At 38.5% G+C, this 14245-nt stretch overlaps 1 protein-coding gene across 1 annotated transcript in view; it reads left to right on the top strand.

Moving 5' to 3' along the window:
• Positions 1 to 14245, top strand: part of LOC108398082 (interferon-induced helicase C domain-containing protein 1) — a 46077-nt gene that overhangs the window by 1781 nt on the left and 30051 nt on the right. The window contains 1 exon segment of the mRNA XM_073240059.1: positions 8666 to 8793. The gene's annotated coding sequence lies outside the window, so the exon portion shown is untranslated.

Below are 14245 nucleotides of genomic sequence, written 5' to 3'. Positions count from 1 at the left end.
TTAAAAATTCAAATGAGCCTATACAGAGTTTAAAAAAAAATAATAGTAATGAAAATTTGCCTTTTGACTCAGGTAGTATTGTATGAAGAATATCATTTTATGAAACTACTGTATAAAAATAAATTATATATTTTTCTTTTCCATTATTCTAAAAAATATTCCATTATTCCATAAAAATAGATATTTATGGACTGACTGTGATGTAACAGGCATGGTATGTTGTGAGGTGCTATTCTCCCAAACACTACCATCAGGTATATACAATTACTATTTCCATTTTAAAGGGTGAAAATGTTGGTAGTTGCATGTCTCTTACCCATTGTTGCATAGTTGTTAGCAAAGCTGAGATATTTACCCAGTGTGGCTGAATAATATAGTCTCTTAAACACTGTATTTCCTCTTCCCTCCCCACCCCCCAACCATACTATTTCCAAAAGAGAATAAATATAATTACATGATGAGAGGAAAGGGTTTAAAGAGTACAAAAATAACACCAGAAACTAGATGAATAAACAAGAAAATGCATTGTTTTTACTAAGTTTTGCCAATCACATTATTTATTTTACACAAGATACATATTTTCTGATGACTGTGAAGCCTTCATGATTATGTCTACTCATGGTATTTCTTCCAAACTTTAGTGGCCTTTGATCTTATCATAAATTTAGGTATTTGGTTAACTAGCTCCATTTACCAGCATAATATAAACAATTAATTATGTTTTCCTTTCCTGTTCCACCTCGTTTCCTCTTTCCCTCCCTATAGAATGGCAGTGGAGGTGGGGAGGGAAGAGCCATGAGAGGACATGAGACAAGAGTAAAAATTTCACTGCTCAGCAAACCTCCTTTCCAGAGCCAGAGCCTACCTCTGTCTTGGAATTTGTTCATATGCTAAATACAATAACTAAATAAATAAGTAAGCACACTAACTACTGAAAGACAACATTGATAGAGCTGATTTTGTATCACTAAGAAATTGCACTTAGAGTAATGCATTTACTCAACAAATATTTATTAAATCTCTGTGATGTAGTTTAGAAGGAAAAAAAAAATACCAAGGTGGGGGGAATGTCCTTGCCTTTCTGGAGTATACATTCTAGCAGGGGGAACAGACAATAATAAGTAAAGATAATGAATAAATAAAGGGTATGGCCTCTTGGATGATAATGCTGTGGAACAAAAGGAAAATGAATGCAGGGATAAGGGTAGGGAGGTGAAAGGGTAGGTCACAGTACTAAATGGGATGTTCAAGGTGACCTCTTTAAAAAGATGAGGTTTGAGCAAAGACTTAAAGGACGTGAGTGAGTTAAACATGTAATTATCTATAGGAAGAATATTCCAGGCAGAACTAGTGCTACGGTCCTAAGGCAGAAGCCTACTAACCTGTTTAGAGAACAAGTGGAGGCCAGTGAGTCTGGTGTGGACCGAGCAAGAGGGAAAGCCGTAAGTCGTGAGGGTGGTCACAGATCAGGGACGTCAGGACAGATCCCACCGGCCTATGTAGGCCATGGTAAGGGCTTTTCTTTGATACTCTGGGTGCGATAAGGAACATTGAAGGTCCTGGAGCCTTAGGGAGATATGATGTGACTTAATTTTTAAAGGACCACTCTTTCAGCTAAGTTGACAATAGACCAAAGGAGGTCAGTTAGCAATCTGTTGGTGACTTAGAGATGATGGTGACTTACCAGGGGCATGCCATAAATATGGTGAGAAGTGGTGAGATTTTTAAGGTACAGCCCTCAGGACGTACTGATGTTTTGGATTTGCCCTTTAATGACATGGTGACAAAGGTTCTCTCCTTGACCAAACTCTAGCCAGGTTCTCCTGATCCCTCTTCTTGACTAGGCCTTAATCCTGGCCTATAAACCACTTGAACAAACACTCATACAGATAACGACAGCTCGTGGCTGCCTCCCTAGGACGCCTCTAGCTCCTTTTAAAGGGCCTATGTGAGAAAACCGAGAAAACCCGAGGCCGCCACAAGAATGTACTGTTTGTTCCAGCCTTCACCTCGGACCCCTGGTTCTGAGGAGGCAGGGGGCCTGGAGAGGGTTCACATGGACTAAATCCCTCTTCCTGCCTTTTGTCATTTTTTTCTTCCATGACTCCACTCAGAGAGCTTCTACTTCTCTCCCTCTTTATTCCCTCATTCTCCCTTTAAAATGTCTAGTCACCTCTGTACAAATCAAAGTTGAGTTCAGTTCATGTTGGAATCTTTTCCCTATCATTATTATTATTATTTCCCTATTATTAGTGGTATATTACCAATGAAAATCAATCTTGCCACCTTAGTGTCCAGCTTTGTTTATCTTTGCCAATGGTGGAGACTTGGGGGAGAGCTGTTGGGACGGCCAGATCAACCTCAGTGGTGGACATGTTGCTCTGAGACGCCTATGAAACTGATAATGTCGGGTAGGCTGTTGATCTAAGAGGCTGGCTGGAGTGAACAGCTTAGCTAGTGAGGATGCCAACCAACCACCCATAATCTGCATCTTAATTAGCCTTGTTATTCTCCACTTGATACGTATGCAGCAACTGTTGAGAAATATGGAAGAATTCAGTGAGAGGCAGAGGGTGTCCTCCAAAATGGCCCTAAAATGAAAATTAATTGCTAATTCCAGTAATGAAAGTGAGAGGAGCCAAAGATTAATGCCTCTTTGATATCATTGTCTGTAAAGAGTAATAAGTAATAGAAATAGCTTTCATGGATTAAAGATGCAGTTTATTATGCATGCATAATGATTCTGGTAACCTTTAAATCCATGTAGCTTGAGAAACTACACACACGTACAACATCTTAGTCAGCTCCTGCTACCTTAACAAAATTCCCTAGGCTGGATGGCTGAAACAACAGGAATTTATTTCTCACAGTTCAGAAGACTGAGAATCCCAGATCGAGGTGCCAGCAGAGATGGTGTCTGGTGAGGCCGCTCTCCTTGGGCTGCAGATGGCTACCTTCTCCCTGCCTCCTCATACGGACCTTCCTCCGTGCATGTGGGTGGAGAGGGACAGAGGTGCAGGTCTGTGTGGTCTCTTCTTATAAGGACACTAATCGTGAAGGTCACTCCTTCTTAACCACATGTAAATCTCATTACCATCCAAAGACACCCATCTCCAAATACTATCACACTGAGGGCTGGGGTTTCAACAAATAAGTTTTAGGGAGACACAGTTAAGTCTATAGCACACAACAACTGAAAGGTGAAGAGGAGACATTTAGAACATCTACTATTGTCCCCTAGGATCCTCCCTATTTTTTATCTATTTCATGCTAAGATGTATAGCCATAGTTTTAATTGATATACATGCAATAATTATCATACTTTTTCCAGAAATTATTGACTGTGTTTTTAATATGGAATAATGAACTACCTGTATGTGTTATTTATATAAAGCATAAAAATATGACGGTATAAAATAAAGCCATCAGTAATTATTTCATTTTAAGTCTAAGACTGTTTCAGCAACTTCCCAAGGGGAGGACAGAGAAATACTAAGCTTCCCAAGTAAGACAAAGGTAAATATCATTTGCCATTTATTACCAAGACCAGCCACTTGACAAAATAACCTTATTCAACTAAGCTTTCAACAACACTATTTTCTGTTTCTAATTTTAGTAATATTAAGTACTCTCTTGTCAGAAGCATAAACTGAAAAGCAATTTAATAGTAGTAATGCATATATGAAAACTGTCAACAAGGCTCTTCAGAAAGATGGGGAATGATAGTTTCTGAATATATACTTCCTCACTTGGATTGTTAAGCCCTATTAAATAATTTGGATTCAATACAAACATTTTTAGAAAAGCTATATATATATATATAATATGTTGACCACAGTATGTGTCCATAACTATTGTTCTATAAAAACAGCACCACGATGATTAATAGGCTCAATAAAATACTCTGTTACTCAGGCAATACTGGAAAATTACCAGAAATTTTAAATCTGGGTGTCATTTTAAATGTGGGTATCATGCTTATAAATATCAATTAGGCCCAATATTGATAATGTAGTATCCTACACTCACGAAACTGATTTTCTAGAAAGATACAAATGAAAATACGTTGACTGAATACTTTTTGTGCTGATGCTTATCCCTTTGATTCATAACTTGCTTACCTATAATGTGAGTTAAGTTAGAGTAGTCTTGTTAAAAAAACTAAAAATATTTTAATCAAAAACATAAAAGTGGCCATAGCTTCAACAGACTATGGACTGGCTAAAAGCTAAGATCATATCCACGCTAATCCTCAAGTGTTTTGCATATGTATGAAGATAAGATTACCCACCCCCATGTCAATGTAAACCTATTGGTGGGAATAAGACTTGGTAATAAAAATGAAAAATTTTAAATCTATTTATTTATGCATCACTTGATGGTCTTCACAGCTGTTTTGCACATTACTACATTTGAGCTTCACAAAAATTTTGTGAAATAATAACACCAATTGCATTTTAAAAGGAAACTAAGATAGAAATAAGTTGTACTATGGATGTAGACCCAAATCAGAATAGTTGCAAAATATAACAAAACATGACCTGACGAATTTTCATACTTGGAAAATGACAACCTACAAGGCCTCTGTAGTTTTGAATGAATGAATGAAGTCCCGTGCTTAGAATCTTTTAAATTGCTTAAAATTTAAGAAAAATCTTTGAAAAGCTATAAAAAAATCTAAGAAATCTAAGAAATTTAAGACAAGCTATCTGCATTTCATTGCTTGAGATACCTCAAATTAAAAATTGAAGTAAAAGAAGATGAAACAAGTTTGGCATTCTGTTTATAAGGTCCCCAAGGATAAGAATCATGACATATATGACATAGATGAGGGCGCATGATCACTGATGGTGCCAGTGGCAACCTCCGTGGGCATTTTCAGCCTAGTTAATGCCCCATCCAAGACCTGCTCAGTTTAGCCTACCTCGCACACTTTGCTTTTTGGCCGTTAGCCATAAAACTCAGCTGCTGCCACATCCACCAGGAAAAAATGAGGTAGCACACTCAGACTCAGTAACCGAGGGGTTGTAGTAAGGTCATCGTTTACCAAGGTGTTGACACAGTTAAGAAGCAGCAGTAAAGGCCTATTCAGCATCTGAGTGCAAGCTACAGTGACGGTCTGTCACCACCCTTAGGCTGAGGGGCAAGGCAAGGAGGTAGTTATGGAATCCTAGAGAGAGCAGCTGTGTGGAGAGGCCCGCCTGACATACGACCTTCAGTGGAGGACACATGATGATCTGGATGCAGTGGAGCTGAGGGAACATCCACTACCTCCCTCTCTGCCCCTGACTCTGATCTGCTGGCGTTTCCATTGGCTGATCCCAATTAGGACCCAAAGGAAAACAGGGTTGATGGATGTAGCCCATAGAGGTCGGCCTCCCGGCGCACTCTGAATCTTCAGGGGGAAGGGAAAAATACCAAACACAGCGAAGAAGAAGAAATTCCACAACTTACACTTACAATCTTGCCAAAATTGAACAACTTTTCAATTACAGACTTAATCCATGTAATGTTTCTGTAAGATAAGAGAAAAATACAGGTAAATTGCATAAAACAAATATTTATAGAATAATTGTATCGAGTGATGAACCTTTAATTAAATCCAAATACTTGATTGAGCAAGTAGGCTATATAGAAAAGAAAGAGAGAGAGAACCTAGGTTTTTTACTCAGCTATCATGATCCCAATAAGGACTTGTACTACCCGTTATAAGAGGCACTATGGCAACCAGGCTGAAAAGGGGTGGAGAAAGGAAAAGCAGCAGAATCTTGAGGCTACCGTGTGCTCACATATTGTCAAAAATGTACTTAGTGGTATCAGAAAACGTAGTTAAATAAAGAGAAGGTACCCAAAAGGGGTAGGTGGGGAAATAGCGAATATCTAGGTATATGGGTAAGGAAGATCAAAATATTTATTTAAATTAAAATTTTGATGTGAAATGTCTTCCTGTATACTTTTTAAATAAATTTACACATAAAGTAAAAACTGAAGGAAACAAAGTAGATTTCTGTTGGAAAAGCATGTATCTAAAATGTAGCTTTTTCAATATAAATTTGGAAAATCAAGTGACTATGCTGTCAAGCTTGAAACAGAAGTATGCCCCTGTAGTAGGTTTTCAATACTAAAGAAAACAATTGATAATTAAATCAATTTTTATATTTCCTCCTGATTAATATTTGGGACACATTCAACCAGATAATAAATTAAAACCAGCATTAGAGTTAGGCCAATTTCTCTTTAGTAGTCATACTGAATTCATTTATTCACACACACATTATTATGTTAATGGGTGTGTTAACTGTGTTTTCTTATTTGCGATATTCTGATGCTCTGGCCTCTGGGCCCTCTCTGACTGGGGAGATCTGTCCCTCCAGGACCAGCTAATTCTTAGGGACAGCAGATGACTCACCTTTCATGTGCGAACGAGCCAGTCCACAGTCCTTGTTCTGCACACCCGCCTCTCTGGCTGTTTAGGAATGTTTCTCTGCAGTACACTCCCCAGGGTCGGATACCACTAGGCAGCTAGGGACAGCCTCTATACGTCAGAGCCCAGAGATTATTTAAACTAGCCAATTATTCTTCTTTTTAATTTTTTCTATTTAAGTATAGTTGATATACAATATTCTATTGGTTTCAAGTATACAATGTAGTAATTCAACAGTTACCTACATCATGGAGCCAATTCTAACGTTACCTCCCCTGCCCTGCCTTGCCCTTGGAAACCCTGATAAAGGCCCGTGCCCGTGCTTTCCCCTTGCTCCTGCTGCCTTCTGACTGGCCCTGGGGCTTCTCTGTGTGGCCCTGAGCAGTGTAGTGTGCCCCCTCCTCTTGGGCACTGTAGCAAACAATTTTTTCAGTGATAATCACCTCCTGATCTGTTGACCTCACCATACTGGAAAAATAATGAAATGTGCATGCTAAACAATTGATTCTAGACATTATTGTCTAACTCTTGAAGGAATTGTGTAATAAAAATTTTAGAGAATGCAGATTGACTCTGAATTCATGTTCTGGCTGTGTGACATTTGGCAATTTAATACAGCTTCCATGAATCTTGGTTCCTTCTTTGCAGAATGGGGATATTCCCTAGTAGATCAATTTGTCCTCTTTATGTTGCTTTCTGCATTTATTTTATTTATTTTCTGCATGTATTTCCCATTGGGAAATACAGATGACTTCCCTTTTCTGTTACCCGTTCACAAATCTGTAATGGTACATAGTTACAGTGTTGCTTACTTTCTAAACCAGCCAAACCAGTTCTGATGCAGTTAGGAGTTGACAGTGAAAATGCCACAAGGTGGCGGCAGAGTCAACACCATCCTGGGCGGGTAGTCCAGACACGTCTGAAGAAGGAAGCAGTCGACTTCCCACTGAACAGCCCTTCTGAGATCGGCATGGGTGCCGCTGAAGGTCTAGCACTTGGCCTGCGCTGCTTTGTGACTGCTGGCTCCTCAGAGGAGACACATTGCCATGAGGTTCCAGGGAACACAGTAAGCCACCGGCAGTTGTTGAGAACCTGGGTCAGCTTTCAGAATTCATTTTGTCGAGAAGCACTGGTTTTCTTTACAGTTCACTGTGGCATTCCACAAATACTAAATCTATTCCTGAAAATCAAAACATTTCTGAAATATTTAAAAATCAATATTACTCACAGTCTACGCTTGCAACCTTATTTACACTCATACCTCTATTAAAATAATATGTCTTTCATCTTGAAGTATTTTTAGATAGATCATTTGTAGCAATGAAGTCACTGGGACCACCATTCTTATAATTAAAGCAAAATCTTCCGCATAGCACAGTATGTCCCTCTTGAGGTTTTCACTGCATTTGAGGGAGAAAGAATCAGTGAATGAAACCATCCGTGCTAAACTCTAAAATTTTGTTCCAGTTCTAAGGGTTGGGAAGGACTACAAGCTGCCCCAGAGCTGCTGAATTCTAACAGCTCGACACAGATATGAATATAGACACAGAAATGCAGCACATACACACACATTCTAAATGAGAATTCAGAGGAGAAAAAATTAAGTTCTTTTAGAAGTAATCAGGAAATATTTTATTAAAATTATCTTAAAATATTTTAAAATTCAATTCCATTTTCATTATAACTTAAATGAAAATTTTAGTATAATACTACTTTACATAATGTGGTAAAATTTGTAGCCTCAATAACTTGGTGTGTCATGCTTTCATTCATTTACTGATTTTACTTAATGTATTCTTTAATTTATAACAGCAGCATAATGTAATCAAAGTCCCTTTGCCTCCCTCAAAAATATGGTATACTGAATTTGCCCAATTATTCTGATGTTTGGTTCTATGAGAAATGATGGAGGAAAGGCAGCCGCCTAGCCTGAAATCTTACCTTTTCCTTGTTGTGGGTATATACATATGAGACAGTTTAAGAAGGCTCTGATACAGTATTTCTGTTTTTGTAAGAATTCTTTATACATCATGTTCTCATCTCTTATCACAGGGATCCTCAAACACCTTTATGAAAATATGGAATAATATGACAATTCTTGTCCTGACAATTTTATGTTTATTTAAGAAAAATGAGTCCCTTGATTTAGTCAAGGCCTTGGGGCATAGGGTATTAGCCACTGTCCTATTCAAAATGATGCATTTATTCAGGGCAAATCTTAATTTACCTTGTCTTCCTCAGATGAAGGAGCCACAAGAATGCCTAAAAGAGGGAGTGATGTCCATTTAAAACACCTTTACTGAAACTCGATTCCTTGAGCCAAAGGAAGATCCTTAACTCTAGTTGACGGTACAAGCAGATCTTCTCAGGTACTGTTTCCAGGTGTCACTGCCCAACTCCCTGCCACCACCAGAGTGTTCTTCTCCCTCCAAATGCACCTGCAATCTCAGCCCCCAAATATAAAGCCAGTAGAAGCCGACCTGCTCTCTTTGGAGTGGGGGACAGAGGGGCCCAGAACCGCCCATTGAGCTGCTCTCCATTCCCTTGGCAGGTTTCACTGAGTCACACTAAGGGTCCTCAAAACACAGTTTGAATCTTAGTCACCTAGGGTATGATAAACTTGCAATAGAAGTGGCTCCACTGTGGAGCTTATTTTGCATAGAACTTGAGTTTCCTGGTAATATTCCTAAATTCCCTTCTCATGGTTAGAAAATGTATAGGGAACACCAATCACTGTAAGCGGGACAGCACTTCGGGCGACAGAGGAGATACCCTCTCTCTTCCTCATCCTCATCCTCTTGCTGAACCAACAAGTCAGAGAACTACCAGGGGCCCAGGTAACAGGCATAGGATGAGCAAAACTTCTGAAGCCACTCAGATTCTGATTTCCTGCACTTGTTACTGTGTTAAGTTTACAGATGTCATACGCTGACTTTTTAGTTGAATTCATGCGTGATCCAAGTTTTACAAATTAAGGTGAAGATTTTTCTTTATGAAGTGTTCAGGGTGCTACTGCCATGAAAGTATGTATTTTCTAGGACACATAATACCATCTAAGCAAATACCTGACAGTGCCCAGGTCAGCAGATTTGGCTGATGAATGTCACAGGCCAAAAATTCTCAGGTTATAGAGAAAATGTGTGTCCATTTCTGTCATAGCTTTAGCTAAACTGAATCAGTACGAATGATTCAGGAATATATTTACAAAGCACAATCTGGTTTTCCATATTCTCCTGGTTAGACCAGACATTTATCTACTCATTAAAATGCATTTGTAACACCAAATCATGACTTCCGGTGCTTGCACGGTCCTTCGTGGATGTGTGCGGAGCACTTGGAGTTGCCTGATTCGCATGTTCCCAGAGGAACTCAAACAAGGTGAAGTTCTGCCTTCTTGTTTCGGTTCTCATACTGTAATCAGGGGTCCTTTTCAGAGTATATTTAGTGCCAGTTTTTCACATTTTTTTGTGATTTTTATAATGATTTCACTATTTGAAATGGCCCCCAAGCATAGACTTGAAGTGTTACCTAGTGTTTCTAAGCACAGGAAAATTGTGATGCATCTCACAGAAAATATGTGTTAGGAAAGCTTTGTTAAGGGATGACATGTTAATGAATCAGTTTAGTAAGTAAGGTGTTTTTAAACAGAAACCCACACAAAATGAGGTCATGTATTGATCGGTTTTAGAAATGTGACCAGAGGCTCGCAGGAACCTAATCCTGTATTTCCCCAGGGACAGTGGTTCACTATTTGCTAATTTAGTGCATCTTTATAGTGCATAACTATTGCAAATAATGAGACTCACCTGTGCACTCCGTTGGCCCTAGTTCTCAACATTGGCTGGAGAGTAGAATCACCAGTGGAGTTGAAAAATAACTGACACTGAAGTTCCAATCTAGGAGATGCTTATAATTCCACATATACATCATCCCACATGAGTCTAAAATGCAGGTGGTCTTGAGAACAACTCCCTAGCTTGCTCTGTGACCACCACAAGGGATTGAATGCCTGCTTATACTTCCTTAGTGGAGACGCTCTTCGCAGGCAATGTGTGTTCTCAGGTAGGGAAAACACTGGGAAAACGAGTTTATCGGTCTTCCTTGGGTCGGCTTTGTATTTTAATATTTAAATAAAGTGGCTTGAGCTCCTATAGCAAACAATGCCTTACTGTTAGATATCAGAATTTCTTCATGTCTTGAGCAGATGCCACTTTATTTCAGAAGGGGTGGTGGTCACAACCCAGTTCTAGCTAATGAGGTATATGAGAAATTCTGCTGGGGCCCTCAGAGACAATTTTTTCCCTTCACTGTTGGGAAGAAGCAAGTGGGAGAAACTCTGCTCCACTCCAACCAGCTACAGCCTGGTTTTAACTGAAGTTTGAGGAAGTAATGATATTTGTAACCAATAGTTGAAGTCAGTTTGCATCTGTGAGAGAAAACCAGGAAAATTACAGGGTATACATCCCAGAGTTCTGACCAGCCCCTCCAGCTGAGTCACACAGACTCAGGAATTCTTTACCTTGCAGCTGAAAGCATGCCCACTGAGCTGACCCTCCCCTCCCCACAGAGCACTGGTAAGTCTGGCACAATGCCTAAAATATTTGAGAATTTCTAGAGGGCTTGTGCTCTCTTGGTCTCCCTTGTGTGGAATTCACAGTCGGTGCTCCCATGGCACTTTCCACAGATGCGCTTTCTTTCTGTGCAGCTCTGCCCCACCAGATGGGGCCACTGCCTCCCTGTGTTAACCAGAGCACCACAGCCCAAACCTGGTATATGTGGCCAACTTGTATGAGAGATCTGGGAGCAAGAAGGGTCAGCACAGCTTGTGCAACACAAGAATAAACTTGTTTGTTCCTCAATACTAGGCACCACTGCCCGCACATCCTGGCCATCCCTGCTTTAGGGGATCACTCAAAGGGTCTCTTGGGTATCAACTTCCTTTGGAGATCCCTTCTTTAGAGATCTCATCCTCGTGACCGAGACATCTCAGATCCACTGTCTGCTGAATGGATGTTGAATGTGTGCACTCATGTGCACAGAACATGTACATACACATATATTTACACAAAATATTGGTAATATACTTAATATAATAGTGTAAGTATTAACAATTCCTATTTCTGGGTGGTACGATTGCAGAAAATTCATATGATCTTCAATATTATGTGTTTTCCTCCCAGAACTTCTACAATGAACAAATTATTTTAAAATAATTGTATTAAAATATTCTGTCATGCATGATTTCAAGGAAAAATCACTGGCATTCTAGTTGTATTTGACTGTAGTTTGCTCTTCACCATTTATTTTAAAGTAAAGTGAAAGAAACATGGCTAATCTATGCCTTTGAGGTAAAGGTGCTGCTTTAGCAAAAACATGTGCAAGTAACTGTTTTTTGAAAGATCCTAAGTATGGAGGAAGCATTTGGAGAAATAGATGTTTGGAAAATTTTTGAGTGACACCTGATTTTTTTTCCCCAAACTGTTATGTAGACTTTTATATACTTAAAACACACTAAAAACTAAGACTTTATAACTGACTTGGTGGAAGTAATCAAGAAATGAGTATCTTAACACTTATCTAATACACTAGCCAAAATTTCTTTTTATATCTAGACCTACTTATGCTTTTTGAACTATAAAGCTATGATAGTATCCTTTCAATAAACTTTTTTGCTAAATCAGACTATCAGCTTCTGCTTCTTGTCAAAAGCAATCCAATCTAAAAACTCAATTACATGGCTAGTTATTATAAAGTATTTCTGTATGTAACTAGCTTCGTTCTCTATTAATTGTGCATTCTTTGAGGCCTAGTACCATGTCTTACTCAATGTATGAGAATGCTGGCAGTCACTTCTTAGACATATAATATGCCAGGTCTGGTGCTAAGTGCTTTGTCTTGTGGTCCATACTTGGCACAGCCTTAAGACATGGCATTGGTATCATTCTCATTTTACAAGTGAGAAATCTGAGGTGATTTTCCTAAAATCACACTGCAATCAAGAGACAGTACTGAGATGTGAATCTTGACATCTTGAGCTCCAGTCTCTGTGCTTAATCCCAACTCTGTTTTCCTAGGTTAAGGGCATATAACTTTACAGAGTAGGCTCTTTACTGATACAATATAGTAAACAAATGTAGGAACAGAATAACAATTCTAGAAGGATTCCCTCATTAAACTAAATTCATCGTTTTCTTTGGAAAAGACCTTTCTGCCATGTGTGGCCATTAAATTGTAGTTACAATTTGCCAAAAAGTGGCAGCTATGATTTTTACTACTTTTTAATTATAGAAAAAGCCAAAGAAAAGTTGGATAACAGTGGGAGTCTGTTATCTAGTCCTGAATTCCTATTTAAAGAATAGGTTGCTAAAAGGTGACTTTAAAACTGATGGAGACAAAAATGTTTCTTTTGAGTTTAAAAAGAAAAAGCACGTCTGGAAAAAAGGAAAAGATAAAGGTCAACAAAATTTCCTACTTCAAAGAGAAAGGAAACAGAAACTTACATTTGGAAAATAATGATGGTGAAAATGAAAGTTACTAGAAGAAACTTGGCAGAAGAAAACATCTATTCAAACAAAAAGCAGAAAATAAACTAAGTCATTATGCAAAACTGTAAGGAAAAAGAGGTTAAAGGATACATTTGGAGAGATGGTGGCTTGGCTTTTTTCCCCCTTAACCTCTTTCCTCCAGAAGGGGTCCCATCAAGATTATGGTATATTCCTTAAGAAAAGATTCCTTTTAATTTTCCTTCAAGTGCTCCCACCTATGCTCTGTCCTTATCACTCAGTGCTCACCCAGCAAAGTTACGCTTGCTTGAGAGTAAATGTAAATTGTTCTTGATGGATATATTATGTGATGGTAACTGTCAGGATAAGGAGAGGATATCTACATGGAAAAACACCAGAGAAACTATAATGTGCATTATTATCTAGATCTCACCAAGATCAGGAACAAGACACGGGTGCCTACCCTTCCCACTTCTATTTAGCACAGTGCTGGAAGTTCTGGCCAGAGCAATCAGACAAGGAAAAAAAAAAATCAGAATTAGAAAGGAAGAAGTAAAATTGTCTCTATTTTCAGATTACATAATTTTATACATAGAATCCTATAGACTCCACCAAAATCTAGATCTGAGCAATGAATTCGGTAAAGTTGTCAGATATAAAGCCAACATACAAAACTCAATAATGTTTGTATACATTAACAATGAATTATCTGAAAGAAATAAAATGATCCTATTTACAATAGCATAAGAAACAATAAAACACTTAGGAATTGAACTTAGAGCCTTCATACCATTTATCCTTATCTGGAACATTGTATATTTCTAGTGTTTCTTTTTTTTTTCTATTTACTATTATCTGTCTTCCTATTCCCATTAAAGTATGAGCTCCATAAAAGTAGGAACTTTGTTCAGTTTTAACAACTGCACTAGAGCAGTGCTGGTCAGAGAGTAGCTCCTTAATAAATATTTCTTTGAATGAATGACATAATCTGAATACTAAACTTTTAAACGTTTACTTTTTGACCCTCTCTCACCATTCCCATGGTGTTAAGAAGATGACATCGTTTCCCCATATTGAACCAGCAATCCCTTCTTATCCCCCTGCATTTGAAACCGCAAGACAGAAGGGTGGGCATTGGGGACAGTGCTTTTTTGGTTTGTTTTATCTGTTTGTGCTTTAACAATAATGAAACCTGCTGACACCTGAGGCGTTGAAGGTTGGGGACTTTCTGGTAATAGCTCTAGAAGATACATTTGTAGACCCAGTAACTAAAATTAATAATGTGAATATTTCCGTTGAAATATCTAATTTGTCTTTT

This window comes from Manis javanica, chromosome 7 (assembly GCF_040802235.1).
Source record: "Manis javanica isolate MJ-LG chromosome 7, MJ_LKY, whole genome shotgun sequence".
Lineage (NCBI taxonomy): Eukaryota > Metazoa > Chordata > Mammalia > Pholidota > Manidae > Manis > Manis javanica.
Note: the sequence above shows the minus strand (reverse complement) of the source record. Positions and strands in the feature narration are given on the sequence as shown.